General features: G+C 59.2%; 1 protein-coding gene across 1 annotated transcript in view; it reads left to right on the top strand.

Moving 5' to 3' along the window:
• Nucleotides 1-5,877: 5,877 nt before the first annotated feature.
• The window catches only part of SRRM3 (serine/arginine repetitive matrix 3), a 28,165-nt gene continuing 27,938 nt past the window's right edge, over nt 5,878-6,104 (top strand). The window contains 1 exon segment of the mRNA XM_035342760.1: nt 5,878-5,942. The gene's annotated coding sequence lies outside the window, so the exon portion shown is untranslated.

Genomic DNA, 6,104 nt, shown 5'->3' with positions numbered 1-6,104 from the left:
GAAACCGGGGATGATCAAACGGGATCGAGACAGGTTGAAGAGGCTTGCAAAAGGGTGTCTGATTAGAGTGATCCCAGAAGTGTTTCTTCAGCACGTTACCTCTGCTACATGGTGTTGCCGGAACCTTACGTAAGTTGACTTTAAAAGAGTTAGCGAAAGAGCACAGCGGTTGCAACGTCAGTCCTGCTGTAAGAAAATTGAAATGCTGAGAGTGACTTCTTTCTAGTTAGGAACAAAAGCCTTGATTTAGCATCTGCATAGATTTCTTTTGCATTCATCCTCTTGTGAATATAAAAATAAACGTCTGCACGAAAACGGTGATGACAAGTTCTATCGCTGACTTCTTTGAAGGTAAGCTTTAATGAAGGAAGCTATTAATTCCGTCTTCCTCCGTGCTCTGTGGGCTGCTTACCCTATTGCTTTGAATTGCTCTAATCCACGTAGGCTGAATTCTAAGTTGAGCAGACTCTATTTTGATGAGCTGAAGGAAATGCCAAAGCCCAGCACCTCTGGATGAGTTGAGGGGAGCGCTGGTTTGAGCGAGAGAACCTGATGTTGAAGTTTCTCTTAGGGAACAGACCTAAAGGCAGTAGATGCTGTTTGGTCACTGGCTTCATTCCCTCCTACCTCTTGTATTCTAACTCACCTGAGCTGTTTGAACTATTTCTTTGTTATTTATTTATTTTGATCTAGCCCATCATCCCGAAACGGATCACACAATTATGACACTGTTGAAGATTGACAATAAAGGGCTTGGCTCTGTCCCTCTGTGGAACGCGGAGGCAGAGAGGACAGCAAGCCCAGCTCTTGGGCCTCTGGCTGCGGAAGTTGAACGTGTTAAAGCTTGGTTTCTTTACAGAAATAGTAATGAAATGGAAGTGCCGGCGCTCATTACTCAGCAGGCTTGGAACAAAGTGGTTATTAGATGGTATTAATAGAATTAAAGATCACGCTGGGGGCAGTGGAGGATGTCCTAACCAAAGGACACAGAGGATGGGTGGCAGGCCAGGCCTAGCACGTGCGACCTCGACATTCAGATCGAGGACTGGGTAGCGCGTGGTGGCCTCAGCATAACACCAGCTGCTGGGCACGGGGCTCTTGCAGACCCCTCAGCAACTCCGTACCCAGAAGCAGGCAGTGGGTTATGTAAAGCAGGGTGTTTATTGTCTGCTGAGCTGGTGGCCTGCTCCTCCTGCTCGTGCCCGGGCTGCTGGGAAAGCCTTGCCTTGGAGCAGCAGGGATGTAAGCTGCACTTGTTCTAGTCCGGCTAATTTAGGTGTGGCAGGTAGAGCAGATTTCCGAGGGTTGGAGTGTTCTGGGACTTTCAACGTTCATAGCGTGGCTTAGGTTATTATTTTCTTGTGTCAGCAGCCCAAATCTAGCAAAGTGTGTGTGGGGGGGGGTTGCATGGAAAAGCAGAAAGCAGGGACCCTGGGACAGCATGGCTGAGTGGCACTGAGGTGGGAGAGGATTATTTCCCAGCGCCTGCTGGCTGGCAGATTCTTCAGGGTCTCCTTCAAATCCTTTTTATAATAAGACAACGTCCGTTCCTCTCTCTGTGCTGATTTTATCCCCTCCAATTCCTCCTTGCTGCCATAGGTGCTGGGCAGGATGCAGGGTGAGCCCTGGGGAGGGAACCAGGACGCACCCTGGCAGAGGTTCCTGGAGGAGCAGGAGCAGGAGCTGGGTGCACCGGGATGATCTGGCACCTCGCCCCGGGCGTTATTTCCCAGCACACGACCTCCATCCCCGCTCCGGCGGTACGGCCGTGCTGTGATGAGAGCAGGCCGTGGTTTAGGCGTTACCCGAAACATCGTCCCCAGCCCTGCCTGCCCTGTTAGGGGCGCATCGCCTCCCTTCCCTGCCCCGCTGCGGGACCCAGCTCCTGGGGGAAGTGGAAGCGTCCGTGCGCAGGTGCCCTCGGTGGAACCACCTCGTTCTGCCTTACCCGTCCCGCGTGGATCGGGGCGATGTGGTAAAGCGCAGAAGAGGATAAAAAGAGGAGAAAAGCAAATGGTGAGGCTCGGGGCTTGGCTATTTCATCGCCCTTAGTGCCAGGGTGCCTTCAGGTTGGCAGAGTGCAGGCTGGCAGCCTTCACCCACGTTTATTCCTGGGAAAACTCTTTTCCCTGTTTCCCTTCCCAGCCCCTAAGCACCCACATTTCTTTAACGGGACCGTGTGTCGGGGCGGGGTGCCAGCACCCGTCCCTGTCTGAACCCCACCGGGATGGAACCTGCAACCTCCAGTTCATCTCAAACCCCCACGGCAAGCACAGAGGGTGGGTTTTAGAGGCAGACTGGGGAGAACGAGTGCTGGTGCAATATCTGTCCCCGTAAGGAGCCGTAATCCTTCGGGAAAATCCATCCCTAAGCCTGTGCGTGGTGGCTGTGCCCCCCTGGAGCTTCCTCTCCCCGGGGACGCTCCGGGAGATGGCAGCAGCAGCTTGCCTTGGGCAGGGCTCGCTCCTGGCATTTGGGTGATATTTAGGAGAAGCAGGGAAACAACAAGGGGAAGGCGTTTGGGTGCTGCTTTACGTGGAGCATCCTCAGCCCATGGAGATCACAGGGGAACACGGAGAGGAAAGGGGCCCGGAGGGTGGTGCCAAGGGGTTTGAGCGAGGGCAGGAGGATCAGAAACCACCCGAGCTGTGGCTCCAGCTTGGGAGAGGCCTTTTTTCCCTCCCACCTTCTCCTCGCTCCCCTGCCTGGCCACCGTTAAATCACCACCGCCGTGTTCGTTCCTCTTGATTTACTCAAATGCCTGCGAGCTCTCCCTTCCCTCCCGGGTGCCTCGGAGCGGATGTGGAGCGCGGCGCCGAGACGGGCGGGTTTGTTTGCAGTTACAGGGAAACCTGTTAATAAAGGCCACCGAAGGGACTGCTCTTTCCCCGGCTGCCGGAACAGATGGCGGGATAAGGCGGCACAATTAATATGCGGGGACTCCTGCCGGGGCGGAGGTTTTATTGCCGGCGGGGAGAGGTGAGCTCGTGCTGAGCTTCGCCACCGCTGCCGGCACCTGGGGCGGGCACCCTGGTGGCACAGGGAGGTGGGCGATGCCCATGCAGGATGGGCTGGTGGAAGGGAGAAGGGACGGTGGCACGTGGACAGTGGCAGGTCCCCGTGGCCAGGCTTTGCCCCTCCGGCGGTGCCTGCGCTGGGTGGATGCTTGCAGGCAGCGGCGCTTTGGGTTTGTAAAAAAGCAAACTGCGGTGGTGGGTGGCTGCTGCCGGGTTGTTCCAGGCTGGAGTCACCCCAGTGGGGACCAGCGTCTTGATTTCTGCTCCTGCACAGGCTCTGGGAGAGCAGATCTGCAACCCCATCCCCGGCCCCACGCGGGGTCGAGCCCAAATCGATGGGAGCCTCCAGCCACCGGCCGCGATCGAACGCCCCAAGGTCACCCCAGGAAACCCTGTCCCCATCACAGCCACTGCTGGGCTGCCCCGGGGCCCTTCCCCTTCACAGCTTTTCCTTTTTTTTTTTTTTTTTTTTTTTCAGCCTTTCTTGGCTTTTTCCTCTCCCCCTGCTGCCTCGCTGGGCTGTGTGGGGCTGCTGAGCACCACGCGGGCTTGGCTCGGCAGGATGGGGCCGTGGCCGTGCCGGCAGCACGTGGCGGGGCCGCTCCCGGCCACCCTCCCTCGTGCGTCGGGAGGAGGCTGGCAGCGATTTTTATATATAATTTTTGGAACCGCAGTGTGAATCCTTGCAATTAGGCCTTGTTCTGCTGCCTGCCTCGTTTGATCTCCTTTAATTATTTATCGTGGATCTTTCCTTCCCCGAGCCTCGCTTTCTTTCAAGTGATGCTTTTCTCCTGCTCCCCCTCCGCCGCGGCTCGCTCGGGCTGGCTCTTCTCCTGCAATTAACGTCCCCTCTCCCCACTCCTTTCCTTTCTCTCCCCCTTTTGTTCTCCGCCAGTTCTTTCCCTGCACCGCAGAGCCAAGCTCCCCCCAGCTCCCTGCCTGCGGGTTTCTCTCCCTTTTTTTCTCTTTTTTCCCTTTTTATCCCTTTTTCCCCTCACCCCCAGCCCCTGCCTTCCTCCAGCCCCCGAGGATGCTGCAGCAAACCCTGACACGGCCCCGCTGCAAGCCCTGGGGTACCGGGGGGGCTGCTGCCCTCGCAGCGGGGTCTCCCCACGATGCTTTTGCTGCCGCCGCGCTGCGGGGAAGCCCGGCCACGTCTCCCCGTCCTCTTTGTTTCCCAGGCCCTGATGCATTATTCAGCGCTGCGGACGCTGCGGGTGCTGGAAAGAGAATGGCGGTGCGCGGGGCACGTGCTCGCCCCGGGGATGCCGGTTTTTTTCCCCTTTTTGGGCTGTTTGCCCCCTCTGCCACCAAAAAAAAGGAGGGAGCAGAGCACCCAGGGGGGCTTCTCCCATGGGGCAGTGTCTCCTCGTGCCCTGGTGGGGATGCAGAGGGGAGAAAGGGAGGAGCAGAGCGCCCTAAAAACAGCCTGGGGATGCTTTTTTGGACAAGAAGCCAAAGCATGGGGAGCTCCCCGGTGCTGCAGCCACCTGGTTTGGGGCAGTTTGGGGCAGGTTTGGGTAACCTGGCCTTGCTGGGAGCACAGTGGGTTGTTTTGGGGTGCTTTGGGGCTCCCATCCCTTGCCATAACTACGCAGGGAGGTTTTGGGGGGTTTGGGACGGCCCATCCCTTGCCTTGACTGGATTTGGGGGAGATTTGGGGACCCACACTACAAATACGCAGCGTGGCCCCAATAATTGCAGTACTTTGACCTGGATTTTCTCTCATTTTGGCTCTTTTTGGGTTCAACGCAAACCTTTTTGGGTTCAACCTTCCTCCTCGGGCCCGATCCTGCCCGCTGTCGCTCACGGTCAGACTGAGCAGGACCTTACTGGTGGCACTGGGGGCTCTGGGAGCTCCAACCCCAGACCCCCTGGATCCTCGAGGAGAGCGAGCACTCGGCATTGGTGGCAGAAAGCAGAATTAATTACGGGCTCGTTAGCGCTGGTGCCACAGCTCTGGGCCACGTGTCCCAGCAGGGACCTGCCGCATCCTGCCTCCAACCAGCCCTCAGCCGGTCCCTGTCGGGGCTGGGGTGCTGCGGGGGGTCCTGGTTGGTGCTGATGGGTGGGGTGGGATGGGGTGGGATCGGGGTCTGGGGGGCATGGGGTGGGATATGGGGTAAGATGGGGTGTGGGAAGAGGTGGGATACAGGGCGGGGTGTGGGATGGGGTGTTGGGAGGGATATGGGGTTGGATGTGGAGCGGATGGGATACAGGTTGGGATACAGGATGGGATGTGTGGGCTGTGGGGTGGGATGGGATACGTGGTGGGGTAGGATATGGGATGTGGAGGTAGGCTGTGGGACGTGGGATGGGATATGGGATGTGAAGTAGGATGAGATGGGATATGGGATGGGATACCAGGTCAGGCAGGATATGGGATGTGGAGGTAGGACGTGGGATGGGATATGGGAAGGGATGTGGGATACAGGAAGGGATGGGATAGGGAATGAAGTGAGATACAGGATAGGATACAGGGTGTGACAGGGTATGGGATGGCTCACAGGCCGAGATGGGATATGGGGGGAGCAGCGATAAGGGACACAGGGTGGGAAGGGACTGAAGGTGGGATACGGCAGAGGCCTGGGCGGGATGGGGTCCGGGATGGGGTTTGGGATGGGATCCGGGACGACGTGGGACGACATGGCATGACGTGGGGTTGATATGGGATGACGTGGGTTGATGTGGGTTGATAGGGGGACGGTACGGGACGGTACGGGACGGTACGGGACGGTACGGGCTGTGCGGCACGGGGCAGGCCGCAGGCCGGCGGGGCCCCGCCGTGAGGGGGCCGCGCTCCGCCCTCCGCCCGCCAGGGGCCGCTGCGGGGCGCTGGGGGCGCTCTGGGCGGGCGGCGCGGAGCGGAGCGGAGCTGTCCAGCGCTTCAGGAGGGGCCGCGCCGAGCCCAGCCGGGAGGGGCCGCGACGGGGCTGCGGGGACAGCGGCGGCGGGGGCCCGGTGAGCGGGGCCGGGGGGAACCGGGGGGAACCGGGCCGGGGGGAGCGGGGCCGGGCTGGGGCCGGGGACCGGGGGAGCGGGGTCTGGGGGGAGGTTTGAGGGGGGTTAAGGGGGGTTGGGGGGGGG

Source organism: Oxyura jamaicensis, chromosome 19 (genome assembly GCF_011077185.1).
Source record: "Oxyura jamaicensis isolate SHBP4307 breed ruddy duck chromosome 19, BPBGC_Ojam_1.0, whole genome shotgun sequence".
NCBI classification, from domain to species: domain Eukaryota; kingdom Metazoa; phylum Chordata; class Aves; order Anseriformes; family Anatidae; genus Oxyura; species Oxyura jamaicensis.
The sequence above is the reverse complement of the archived record's forward strand: the minus strand, read 5'-3'. Positions and strand labels throughout refer to the sequence as shown.